This window comes from Mobula hypostoma, chromosome 21, assembly GCF_963921235.1.
Source record: "Mobula hypostoma chromosome 21, sMobHyp1.1, whole genome shotgun sequence".
In the NCBI taxonomy this organism is placed as follows: Eukaryota; Metazoa; Chordata; class Chondrichthyes; order Myliobatiformes; family Myliobatidae; genus Mobula; species Mobula hypostoma.
In genome coordinates, this window is record NC_086117.1 from 15,410,417 (window position 1) to 15,424,725 (window position 14,309).

Sequence of the window (14,309 nt, forward strand, 5' to 3'; positions counted from 1 at the left end):
GCTGGGAATGAGAAATGCTCCTTTAGACAAAATTAAAAATCTTTGGGAACAAGGTTTACAGACTTCAATATCTGAGGAAACTTGGAATGAAATTTTTAAATTGGTTAACACTTCATTGTTATGTGTCCGTCACTCCCTCTTACAATTTAAAGTGGTCCATAGGGCCCACATGACAAAGGATAAGCTATTTCAATTTTATTCGGATATATCTCCCTTTTGTGATAGATGTAATAATGGAGAAGCTTCACTAATTCATATGTTTTGGACATGTCTGAGTCTTGGGAAATACTGGAAGGAAGTATTTCAAACTTTCTCTGTACTTTTCAAAGTAAACTTTAAGCCTAACCCTTTGACCGCTTTATTCGGTATTGTTGGAGAAAAAGATATTATTCTGGAGACTTCTGATTTGCACATTTTGGCTTTTATTTCTCTTATAGCTAGGAGTACGCTCTTGTTTAAATGGAAGGATGTTGTTCCGCCTACTCACGCTCAAAGGTTACGTGATGTTATGTCATGTTTAAATTTAGGAAAGATCCGTTGTTCAATTTCTCACTCTAGCCAAGACTTCACACATAGTGGGGACCATTTTTGAACTATTTTCAAAATCTTTGATTTGCTGTTAAAGTACAGATGTTGGCTGATAACATATTTCACTATATGATAAGGATTTTATTTTCCTTCTTTCTTTCTTTACCAAGCAGCTTCGATCTTGTAGTGGGTTTAGATTTTTTTGTATAATAATAAAATTATATTTCAATATTATGATCTGATTTAATTTAATTTACATGAATATAGAGTAATGAGGTTGCAAGTGTGATTCATAGAAACATAGAAAATAGGTGCTGGAGTAGGCCATTTGGCCCTTCGAGCCTGCACCGCCATTCAGTACGATCATGGCTGATCATCCAACTCAGAACCCTGTACCTGCCTTCTCTCCATACCCCCTGATCCCTTTAGCCACAAGGGCCATATCTAACTCCTTAAGTATAGCCAGTGAACTGGCCTCAACTGTTTCCTGTGACAGAGAATTCCACAGATTCACCACTCTCTGTGTGAAGAAGTTTTTCCTCATCTCGGTCCTAAAAGGCTTCCCCTTTATCCTCAAACTGTGACCCCTCGTTCTGGACTTGCCCAACATCGGGAACAATCTTTCTGCATCTAGCCTATCCAATCCCTTTAGAATTTTATTCAAATATGTATTGGTATTATTTTATATTTCTTTGACTTATATATACTTGTACTCAGTATTCTATGTAGAAATTAATAATAAAAATATTGGAAGAGAAAAAAAAAGCCGCGTTGTTTGAATTTCTGTGCGATGCTAGCGCTCGCAGCGGTAGGTAGTGACTGAGCAGCCCTGTTAGCAATCTCGTTGGCGGTCTCTCAGCCCAGAATGGCAGTGCGCAGTAGGACTGTGTTTATTTGGTTGAGTCCATTCTCAGTTTTTGATGTGAGATAGGGGAGGCCGTTAATAATTAGTGAGTGCTGTATTGAATGGAGGGGAGGACAGTAAGCTGATGAGCGTGAAGTGCGTTTTCCGAGCATTGAATGGACTCTCCCGAATTACCTCCCCCATTACCTCCCCCAACTTTCCCTTGCGTGCCGCTGACTGATTTATGGGAGCGAACAAACTCTACCGGTGTAATAGGAAATTGGAGAGAAATTTTCATTCTAAAGAAGGAAACTTTTATGCGCCACAACTCAACTGCTGCCCTGCCACTTTGCTGTTGTTGCAAACATTGCAAAAGGTGGATTATGTAGTTTAGAAGTGAATTGTATTGTGAAGTTTTCGTATTTTTGACGGCTTTCTTGTTTAGTTATTTATTATGCCGTTCTTCTAGTTTATTAATCCCTTTGTTTTATAGACTTTACAATCTTCTGAGGCATTTCACTACACTAGTGTAACAACAGAAACAAGAAAAGTTTGTCTTTACAATGAAACCTACTTATCATTGGGTTTCACATGGATTGGTGATCTAAGTTGTCCTATTCCATAGTGCCTAGTCTGTGGCAAACCACTTACAAATGCAGCAATAGCTGCAGCAAAATTGACACTTAACTATAAATCTCAGCCATATGCTATGTAAAAGTGCTGATATTTTAAATGGCTATTGGAACCTCAAAACAAGTTGAGTAAAGCTTTTGGAAATAAAGTCACAGTCAGTAAAAGGAAACAGGAAGCAAGTTATTTGGCAGCAGAACTTATTACCTAGAAAAGGAAAAGTCACACAGTTGGTGAGAACCTAATAATGCCAGAATGTAAAATTATAGTGGGTAAAATGTTAGGACAAGATGCAGAGTGAGAAATTGAGAACAAGATATTTAAAAAAAGACCAGTTCACTAGAGGATGTTTAAAAAAACTGTGAAAACCTGAGCAAAGAGCACACTGATCTCCTGCTACATACAGAAATCCAATGACTTAGCAGAGGAAGAGTTCTCAACAGAGTGTTTGAGCTGAAAGGTGAATTGCAGGAGTACTTTCAAGAAATAGGCCAGATTTTGCTGAGTGCTTTGAAGATGAAGAATGACTGCAGAAAGTAGCCGACTTAGCAGACACTTTTCATCAGAGATGTTTGTGAACTGCAGTTTGATAGTGCACTCAAGATGAGATTTGCTGACCTGCCCCGGACAGGTTCTGGATTTCTGAGAAAGAAGAGTGTCCTGCCATTCATAGGAAAGCAATGAATATTTTGCTGCAGTTTTCAACTTGCACGTGTGAGCAAGCTTTTTCTTGTTTAACAGCATCAAGAGCAAGGAGAGAAATTGTCTCATTTCAGTAGAAGGTAAAATCCATGTATGCTTATCTCAAGTTTGACCCAGGATTGAGCATCTGTGCAGCAAAAAACAAGCACAGGTTTCACATGCTAGGCCTATATTTGAGCCTGATCATATCACTTCATAAGAAAATGTTTTTTTTCAAAGTTTTGTGTAAAATTGTGTCTTGGGCTATACTTTTATTTGTACTTTATACTTTATTGTCGCCAAACAATTATCAATCATCACAGCAATATTTGAATCTGCGCTTCACTTGTATTGCTTTGGCTTATGATATTTTAGTAACTTTACTATTCAACATTGTCAATAAATTTTCATGTTGTAAATGGCATTAATTAAAATCAATTTACAACCTTTATTTAAATTAAATCTATCAAGCCCACTTTTAGAAAAGTTAAATCCCATTTTGGTTTAAGCCAGTTATTTAACAGAAATTTATTATGATTGCCTTATGAGTTCTAAAAATTTATGAAAGGGAAAGAAAGATTAATTTCAAGAAAGGTAAGCTAAGTTTAACTACCTTTTTTTTTCAAGAAAGGTTGGCTAAAAATTCATTTTCTCCTCAAAAGAGCATTGACAATTGGATTATTATGTCTACAACTTACTGATCACGCTAATGTACGGTGAGTTGTAGATTATAATATTTTTTATGCAGGGGTTCCCTGAGACCTGAAAATTATTTCAAGGGTTCCTCCAGGGCAAAAAATTTTGAGAAAGGCTGCTCTATAGACCATTGTGTGTGAAAATCCCAAGAGATCAGTTTCTGAGATACTCGAACCACCCATCTGGCTCCAGCAATCATTTCACAGTCAAGGACACTTAGATCAGACTTCTTTCCCATTCTGATGTTTGGTCTGAACCTCTTGACCATGTCTACATGCGTTTGTGTGTTGAGTTGCTGCCACATGTTTGGCTGATCAGATATTAAGCAGGTGTACCTGAGTATTATTTCCAAGGTATGCCCATGTGTTATGTGGGTGGGAACTTGCTTGTAGAAGCTCTTGTGGAAGTGCCCATGATGGAACTGGCTGAGTTCACAACTTTCTGCAGCTTTTTCCAAAAATGTTACAGTGCATTTTGTAGTTTATATAGAAATGAAAGATGCGGTCATTTTGCCTCTTGTGCATAATAAAATTATAATGGATCTTTTCCTCAGTTTCATTTGCTGTGCTGTATCCACAATTTTATTCTACTAATATTCAAATAATCTATCACTCTCCATCCTGAATATACGTGGTGACTGGGACTCTACGGTCCTCTTGTGTAGAAAATTCCAAAACCGTTGGATAAAACACCAACAGAAAGTGTCATTGATGTGGTCTAAGTACTTTGAGTTAAGTACTTGTGCTTACACAGTTTGCATTGGAAGTCATTTGTGATTACTTGATGTAATGATTGCTACAAGTGTGATTTCAGCAAACACCCTTCAGTTATTTGTGGCATTCCATTGTTCTGATTTCAAAATATTCTAAAAGTAATTATGTTCAGTGTTTACTCCCTAGCATATTTAGTTTCAGGTTTTTGGAATCTATGAGGTGCACATTTATTTTCAGTTGATTTTGGAGAATGTAGGCTGTTTTAGTTCTGCAGTTTAAAATGAAAGCTGTTGTGCAGAACTTGGAACCATGAAGCTAAGGAGAAATATATGTAAATCTTCATATACTGTATCATAAGGGCTAAATTTAATGTTGTCATAGTTTAAGAAAGACAAATTGATTTTTATTTGTTTAGAGATGCAGTGTGGAGCAGTCCCTTCCGGCCCAACAAGCCACTCACCCAGCAACCCACCTATTTAATATTAGCCTATTTACAGGGCAATTTACAATGACCAATTAATCTGCTAACTGGTATGTCTTTGGACTATCGAAGGGAACTGGAGCACCTGGAGGAAACTCACAGGAAGGACATGCAAGCTACTTACAGGCGGCGGAATTGAACTCCAAACTCCGATGCCCAGAACTGAAATAGCATTGTGCTAACCGCTACAAAGTCTCATGGAGTGATATACATGCATTGCAAAAAAACACCTGGAGAGTAGAAATACCTAGCAGGTCAGGTATATTTCTATTTCTTTCTTTTGTCTTCATCCTTAGTGACTTAAAGCTGATTACCTGAGTATTTCCTGCATTTTTGTCTTTATTTCAGACTTCTAACTTTTGCATTTTAATTATGTAGATTGCAGCATTGATGTCAGTAAGCATGTTAGGTTGTTTTTGATATGGTTCCCACACTTCAAAAAAGAATGAAGGAAATGGTCTGGAGTTAGGGGAACAGTAGGTTGGATATGCCCTCTATTTGCCAGTTAATATGCATGCAATATTCCTGCTGTCTGCTGAGTTTAATGATCCAGGCATGTAGCCAACACCACCTGCTTCTCATCTCTGGCTGCATGCCTGCTGGTGGCAAGGTATTGAATGTCTTCACTGCCATTTAAAGGTAGCCATCTGTTTTAGAAGGGGAAATGAATACTAGCCTTAAAAACCAAGTTGGTTAAAACTGACTGGAATTGTGAATACATTTTAAGGTCCTTTGATGTTGCAAGAAGTTGCCAAGGGTGTTGAAGTTCTGGAGGACTATTTTGGAGACATTGGGTAAAAGTCAGTGAGTGCATTAGTATTGGCAATATTACATCCAGGTGGAACTTGCTGAGATAGAGAAATTCCAAAGGAAAAGAGGATTTAGAGGAACAGGTCAGGAAGTCGGATATTGTGGGACGTGAAAGTGAGACAAACCATGATGTGGAGATGCAGGGGCCCAAGGAAATGGGTGTGGTCAAGATAAAGTGTATGCATGTGAAAGAATTTACATGTTTACCAAGTTTCTGCTGCAGAGTCACGTGTCCAGTTGGGTTGAACCAAGACTGCATTCTGTAAAGATCATTGGGTAACTGGATGTAATGGCCATCTCTTTCCAAAAGAATTTGTGTATTGGCATCTTGCACTTCTCAAAACTCGAGTGGAAATAGTTCATATTGTTCTTGACTGGCTAAGAAGAGGGCATATCTGGGCCAAGTTTTCAGCAGGGGAAAAAAAAGTTGTTACATATTACAGCCTCATGGACCATCTTTGGGTAGATTTAAGGACTGGGTTGTTTTACCACACAAATTTTTAATCTTTCATTTCTTTATTGCGATGCTTGTTCCCTTTTGGTCGGCTAATGATTTGTTTCATACATCAAAAGCTCACCCAAGACCATTTACCAGAAGGAAGGATCCAATTATTCCATTGGATGTAACTTCCTTTGAATACCATAGTGGCAGTAATGGTGGATTTAATAGAAAACTACTAATTTTTCATCTTTTTTAAGGGTTAAGGGGGTTAAGCCACTGTCATCATGGGAAAGCGCCTGTATGAATTATGTGATGGGTTATCATGCAGCATAATTATACTGTTTGTAAATCTAATTTGTTTTTTGTGTTTTCTTGTGAAGTTTGAAATAAACATTTTATAAATTTTACAATTTTTTTAAAGCATTAAAAATCTTGAAAAAGAAATGCAAGTTAGAAATCAAAACTGATGTTGAGTAATAGAAGTGGCTAATGCTGAATTTACTCAGCAAGTCATGCAGCAGCATCTTTGGAAAGAACATTTGTTCATGTTACATGCTGGTAACCCTTCAATAGGCTATCACATTCATCAGCGCAAAGAAAGATTGATGCACGCTAATATAAATGATCCATTTGTTATTGTATAGGTAAGTGTGTAGTATATAGGTGTGTGGGTATGAAAATTGGCACGGCAAGGGAATTGTTAACAATTAGGAATTTGTGGGCCTGTTATGTTGTTGAGCATATTGACCCTTGATACTAGATAAGGGGAGAAGAATATGTGACTCTGGTCTACCAGATAACATGCCTAAGGGTAAGCTAAAAGTGCTGATTTGTGTAAAAGTAATTAATCACCTTGTCTCTAAAGAATGTTTTTTTTTTTACATTTTTTGGTTGTAAGATTAATAGGATGCATTGTCCCTGAGGAGGCAAAGGCCAGTTGTTACAGGTCACCCGACCGTGGTATTTGCAGGTATGGAGGATGTATGTTGGCTTAATATGTGACCAGGACTTGGATTGGCCCAAGTTAGGGTCGTGTAAGCGTTGGATTGGACGCCTAGCCCCTTCCAGCTGGACTGGGAGGTGGCGATAGTGATATAAAGGTGGGAAAGTTCTTCTTGGGCAGACCACTCGCCTGGGTCCCACCTTCGGGCCGAGCAGCTAAACCGGCACCAAGGACCTCCACCCTAACCAGTCCACGGTCGATCTCCTGCCTTGGGGACCACACAGACGTTGCTAAGTATACTCGGCGGTGTAGACTACTATTAAATTAGCTCTACTTATTAGTGGTGTAGGTAGTGTACAATATAAAGCATTTCTCACAACGATTTATTTTCTTGTCTGTATTAACAATAAAGTGAGTCTGGAGTCTGGGTCCATTTGTTCAAGCGAAACCAAATAGTTGCAGCATCCACCCATCACAGTTATTCTTATTGGGTATCAGTTTTGTGGAACAGTTATGTGTAGATACTTCTGTAAAGTGGTTCTAATTCTGTCAGCTGTTGAGAGAGTAGAGGGATAGGAATACCCAAAGCATTCTGATAATTTTAGATTCATTGATGCAAATCTCTTGTATTGGCTGAACACACTCCTAAATAGCTGCATTATATTTAAAGGCTATTGATTTGAATGCTGTGATAATATAGTTTTTACTTTTGATTTCAAGCAATGTGGTTGAGTAAAGTTTTGATTTTCACTTGTAGCATGTAGATTACGCAATAACATGCATCAGTGTCTAAGTAGAGGATATTATTATTAAACTTTAAATTACACATGTGTACAGCCTTGATATTGTTTCTTCATGACTGCAATGTCCTGGTGAAACCTTTCACCATGCTTGTCGTTGACAACACCAAGATTTGCAAGGAAGAAATCTAAATGGGAATGCAGAAAATGAATCTTTAGTGACATGTTGCACTTCATGGTTTTGTATGCTTGAAGCATATTGTCAACTAGCTGCATGTAGTTTGGTGCTCTGTAGTTGCCAAGAAAATTTTCAACAACATTCATGAATGCCTTCCATGTGATTTTCTCCAGTCCCACTAGAAGTTCTTCAATTTGCCTGTCATTGGTGGCCTGTTAGATTTGTGGACCAACAAAAATGCCTTCCTTGATCTTGATATCAGTTATTCTGGGAAACATCTGTCTCAGATATCAAAATCCTTCATCTTTCTTGTGCATCACTTTCATAAAATTTTTCATAAGCCTCAATTTTATATGAAGAGGAGGTAAAAATATCTTTGGGTCTACAAGTGGCTTATGTGCCCCACTTTTCTGCCCTGGAACCAACTGCTTATGATGGAGTGGCCAATCCTTTATACTGTAATGAGATTCTTTAGCTCGTCTGTCCTATTCACAAATGAAACAACAGTAGTTGGTGTATCCAAACTGCATTCCTAGTAGCAGCGTTGCTATTCTCAGATCACCACAGATGTTCTAGATGTAGTTACTTTACAGTAAGTGTTTCAACAAGACTTCCAAATTTCGGTAGTTTTCGTTCATGTGTACTGCAAAGCTGATTGGTATTGGACAGTGCTGTTGTGTAGCAGCACAGCTTTCAGTATCAATAAAAAGATGCCATTGTTGTGGGTCATGCTGGCAACACAAAGCATGCCTAGGCATGTCTGGCCAGGGTAGAAAACTTTTCAGTTTACATTATGGGCAACATTTTAATTGACTTGAATTATGAATTAACAAATATAGGCAATTCAAAAAAATGATGAGCGATAGAGAAAATTCATGCTGATTTTCATGATTAGCAGGCCAGAATCCGTAAGGTACACCCAAAAGTATTCAGGAAGCAAGATCTTTGTTGTCCAGTGAAATTGGTCATTCTGATTTTATTTGCCTGTTCTTGATGTTGGTACCTATCAAGTTCAATAACAGTGATATCATTAGGCAATCTGAGTAGCCACTCACAATGAAGGATTCACATTAGATAGCAAGCCAGGAAGCCAAAAAAATCACACGAATGGCAAAAAAAACGAGTGAAAAACACAGAATATAAAACATCAAACCACAAATCATCAAAACAGTCCAGTGTAATCAGTTCAGCTCAGTTCACTTGAATCTACTGTGTGTAGTCGGTTAACTTCAGGCCACAAAGCCAGTCCGCTCTGATCAAAATTGCACAAAATAGCAGCAATAAAGGTTCGTCCATCGTCATCGATGAAGACCTCTACATCATTGATGTCGAGACTAGCGTTTGATTTGGATTTAAATGAGGGACAACTGCGCAGCGTCAGCCTCACTCTCTCTTCCCAATTCCCATCTGGATCCAGTGGTAAGACGAGTCGAGACGGCTGGAGATGGGACGTCTTCTGTGTCTTGTGCTCTGCATGTTCCACGATGCTTGCAGAGACCACCTTCTTGACCGTTGGACCTTCCGTTGGTCTCGTCCGCTCAATCCGCCAGAGTCTGTCTTCACATGCTGGGACAGACATCTCCCTATCTCACCGAGGTTTTGAGACCCATTGGCTACCCTCACCTGGTTTAGCTGGCTTGTCGAAGCCGTTGCCTGGGGTGTGGCCGCTGTCGCATGCAAACAGCTACGAGGAGCCACAGGTGAGAGCTGAGTGCCAGGTGGGGACCAAAGGTGGATTAACCGCCTTGAAAAGGACGCGACATGTTCCCCCACCAGAGGTGCTACCCCTCCCTGACTCCCCATACACCCTACCAACAATAAAGGAGTGACCAGAAACACATAGCGTGAATTACAGAGTCCAATCCACAAACTGTGTCGATTAAATCTTGCCCAAAACCCAAACTCTAGCACAATTGAGCGACAAGGAGAGGGAAGCCATTCAAATGCAGGGACCGTCCTTCAGGAGCAGTGAAATCATTTGACTGATTTCTTGACATTAAACAGTAGGTTTCAAAACCTTGGGTCATAGATAATTGAAAACCTGACAAAGCTGGGCCTGTATCTCTGGCTAGATCTGATCACATTTAGCTGCATAGATCACACTGGTAGAGAAATATCAAATTATTATTTTTTTAATCTTTAATTATTAATCTTGCCTCATTGCTGTTGTCTTACAACTTAAAATAGAGGCTCTTCTCTGCTTATCTGTATCCCATGAGCTGTGTCTCTTGGGGCATTAAAATAAAGCCTAATTAGTTTTACAAAAAATATGGGACATCTGCAGCTAGTGCAGAAAGTTCTCAATAAGGCTTCATGGAATTAATGATTGATCCCATCAGGCATCAGTTGTCCACTTCATTGAATGATTTCAGGAGATCCACCACTTACTTTACAAGCCTTCAACTTGCTGCACGAGTCAGTGTCTCCTGGCATCAAACCCATTTGAAGTTGTAAAATTCTTCGTGGTTCGTAGGTGCTTGTTTACCCAGTTTACATACAATACTCCACATTTCTGTATTAAATGGCACCTGGCAGATGTTCACTTACATTCTTGGCAGATTGAGAGACAAGAGGAAAATAATTCTCTCATCTTGTGAATGTCAAGTTCTTGGATTAAAAAGAAAAAAAAAGTGCAAGAAAATAGACCCATTATGGAATGCCAAAACTTTGTACAACCCTAATTCTCAAATTATCTAAACTAGCTGCTTTTAGATCATCCCAATTTTGCAAATGACTATTAACAGCAGCAGTGAAGTAAAAATGTTTTTCTATTAGGAGCTCCATTAATACACATTTCTCCACATATATAGCTGATATGTGTTTACCTCACTGAACTGAGATTTTCTTACTTTGTGATTGTTTGAACTCAGTCTGATTAATTTTCACTTAGATTTGGATGTATATTTAAATATAGTCATTGCATTTTTAAGGCACACCCTTGGTCTCTGTCAGGGTGCAAGGAATGTTTCATTATGCAGCAAGGTGAAAAACATACTATATGTCTATGCACAATCATGATGTCCAAAAAAGAAATTAGCAAGTGTATCTGGTAAATTTGATTGATGTTGCTAAACTAAAATCACATTGGGAGCTCTAAAACTTTTTCTATACCTTTTTATTGTTAAAAGTTCTAAATATCACTTCAGTTTGACACATTTTTCTTGTTTCTGTTTACTTCTGTTTGATATTTACCTTAAGTTAACATTGCTGTTAAAACTGTAAAGAGATGACTAAATTAACTAGCTTTGGTAGATGTAGTGCTAATTGTCAGTAATTATGTTGCTTAATTTGTGTTAATTGGCTGCCTCATGCAACCTGACTTTTGTCTCATTTTTATAATTTGTGCTGTCGAGAGGAAGCTTCCTGTGCAGATGTGCAGTGAGACACTTATGATGTAAGTGTGAGATTTAGAATTCACAGTAAGCCAGTATTAAGTAGGTCATGTTTATGTCTGATGGTGGTCTATGTATTTTTGCTTGCTGTTAGGTTAGAGGAAATGTCAGGTTGGAGGATCCTGTGTTTTTCAATGATGTATTGACTAAAGCCTAACAAGATCTAAGTATTACTGTCCTATTGCAAGATGTACAATAAAGCTCCAATTTTAACAATATTTCCAGAGCAACATATTACTGGTACCTGTAAATTTGTGGACAAAGTAACAACAGAGAAATGGTTTATTTCAGTCACAATAAGCACTCACAATTCAAGGTACTGAATGGATTTTAAATTACCAGCCCTAAATGCTCAGCCCCAAACTCCACAATCTGATGCTTGTGGTTTCCCTTGAGTAATTAAATTCTCTATTAGTTCCTTTTAACTATCAAGGAGTTCTTGTTTTTTTCCAGAATGAATCAACCTGTAATCAGTTCTACAAAGAATTGATGAAAAATCTGTTAGGTTTCTTCACTGTATTTCATAATTTTGAGATAGACAATTTTCTGATGTTAGGTAGGTTTAGTACAAGTTTTCTTGTAGTTGGAGACATTGGAGGATAACCTGTATGTTCTGGTGGGCGTTACGGTGTAGTGCTTAATAAATTTACAAACTTCTACACATAGGGGCATTTTAAAGGTTATAGCTTGTTATCTTGAGAAATAGTTATCTTGAAATCTGGCATCCAATCTATCATTTTCTCTAACCTAACAGCAAACAAAAATGCATAATCCACCAACAGACATAATAAACATGACCTACTTAAAACTGGCTTACTGTGAATTCTAAATCTCACACTTACGTCAGAGAGAAACCGGAGGCACTAATTTTTAAATTGTTAAACTTTCTACTCTTTAAATTAAAATTGATTTTTGAAGTATAACAAATTTTTTTGTACTTCCCTTTATGCAGATGAATAAGAAGATTCCATGAGATTGTTGCCAAGTTATTCAGAATTCCTTTATTTTTTAAAAAAGGGCTTTTAATATTAATATAACTGCCGACGGAACATCAACCGTCTCGACTTCACCGCATTTGTCCCCATTCCAACCTCACTCCCTCGGAACGCTCTGCTCTCCACTCCCTCCGCACTAATCCTAACCTTATTATTAAACCCGCTGATAAGGGGGGTGCTGTTGTAGTCTGGCGTACTGACCTCTACCTTGCCGAGGCACAGCGACAACTCGCGGATACCTCCTCTTATTTACCCCTCGATCGTGACCCCACTAAGGAGCACCAGGCCATTGTCTCCCACACTGTCACCGACTTTATCCGCTCAGGGGATCTCCCATCCACTGCTACCAACCTTATAGTTCCCACACCCCGCACTTCCCGTTTCTACCTCCTACCCAAGATCCACAAACCTGCCTGTCCTGGCCGACCTATTGTCTCAGCTTGCTCCTGCCCCACCGAACTCGTTTCTGCATACCTCGACACTGTTTTATCACCCCTTGTTCAATCCCTTCCGACCTATGTTCGTGACACTTCTCACGCTCTTAAACTTTTCGATGATTTTAAGTTCCCTGGCCCCCACCACTTTATTTTCACCATGGATGTCCAGTCCTTATATACTTCCATCCCCCATCAGGAAGGTCTCAAAGCTCTACGCTTCTTTTTGGATTCCAGACCTAATCAGTTCCCTTCTACCACCACTCTGCTCCGTCTAGCGGAATTAGTCCTTACTCTTAATAATTTCTCCTTTTGCTCCTCCCATTTCCTCCAAACTAAAGGTGTAGCTATGGGCACCCATATGGGTCCTAGCTATGCCTGCCTTTTTGTTGGGTTTGTGGAACAATCTATGTTCCGTGCCTATTCTGGTATCTGTCCCCCACTTTTCCTTCGCTACATCGACGACTGCATTGGCACTGCTTCCTGCACGCATGCAGAACTCGTTGACTTTATTAACTTTGCCTCCAACTTTCACCCTGCCCTCAAGTTTACCTGGTTCATTTCCGACACCTCCCTCCCCTTTCTAGATCTTTCTGTCTCTGTCTCTGGAGACAGCTTATCCACTGATGTCTACTATAAGCCTACTGACTCTCACAGCTATCTGGACTATTCCTCTTCTCACCCTGTCTCTTGCAAAAAACGCCATCCCCTTCTTGCAATTCCTCCGTCTCCGCCGCATCTGCTCTCAGGATGAGGCTTTTCATTCTAGGACGAGGGAGATGTCTTCATTTTTTAAAGAAAGGGGCTTCCCTTCCTCCACTATCAACTCTGCTCTTAAACGCATCTCCCCCATTTCACGTACATCTGCTCTCACTCCATCCTCCCACCACCCCACTAGGAATAGGGTTCCCCTGGTCCTCACCTACCACCCCACCAGCCTCCGGGTCCAACATATTATTCTCCGTAACTTCCGCCACCTCCAACGGGATCCCACCACTAAGCACATCTTTCCCTCCCCCCCTTTCTCTGCATTCCGCAGGGATCGCTCCCTACACAACTCCCTTGTCCATTCGTCCCCCCCATCCCTCCCCACTGATCTCCCTCCTGGCACTTATCCGTGTAAGCGGAACAAGTGCTACACATGCCCTTACACTTCCTCCCTTACCACCATTCAGGGCCCCAAACAGTCCTTCCAGGTGAGGCATCACTTCACCTGTGAGTCGACTGGGGTGATATACTGCGTCCGGTGCTCCCGATGTGGCCTTTTATATATTGGTGAGACCCGACGCAGACTGGGAGACCGCTTTGCTGAACATCTACTCTCTGTCCGCCAGAGAAAGCAGGATCTACCAGTGGCCACACATTTTAATTCCACATCCCATTCCCATTCTGACATGTCTATCCACGGCCTCCTCTACTGTAAAGATGAAGCCACACTCAGGTTGGAGGAACAACACCTTAAATTCCGTCTGGGTAGCCTCCAACCTGATGGCATGAACATTGACTTCTCTAACTTCCGCTAGGCCCCACCTCCCCCTCGTACCCCATCTGTTACTCATTTTTATGCACACATTCTTTCTCTCACCCTCCTTTTTCTCCCTCTGTCCCTCTGAATATACCTCTTGCCCGTCCTCTGGGTCACCCCCCCCCTTGTCTTTCTTCCCGGACCTCCTGTCCCATGATCCTCTCGTATCCCCTTTTGCCTATCACCTGTCCAGCTCTCGGCTCTATCCCTCCCCCTCCTGTCTTCTCCTATCATTTTGCATCTCCCCCTCCCCCTCCAGCTTTCAAATCCCTTACTC

General features: G+C 40.0%; 1 protein-coding gene across 3 annotated transcripts in view; it reads left to right on the forward strand.

Moving 5' to 3' along the window:
• setx (senataxin) overlaps positions 1-14,309 on the forward strand; it is a 115,710-nt gene that overhangs the window by 13,120 nt on the left and 88,281 nt on the right. The window contains exon 2 of one of the 3 annotated variants that reach the window (XM_063073484.1): positions 4,646-4,827. The exons of the other annotated variants lie outside the window; for them this stretch is intronic. The gene's annotated coding sequence lies outside the window, so the exon portion shown is untranslated. The remainder of the gene's footprint in view (positions 1-4,645; positions 4,828-14,309) is intronic. 3 annotated transcript variants of the gene reach the window in all.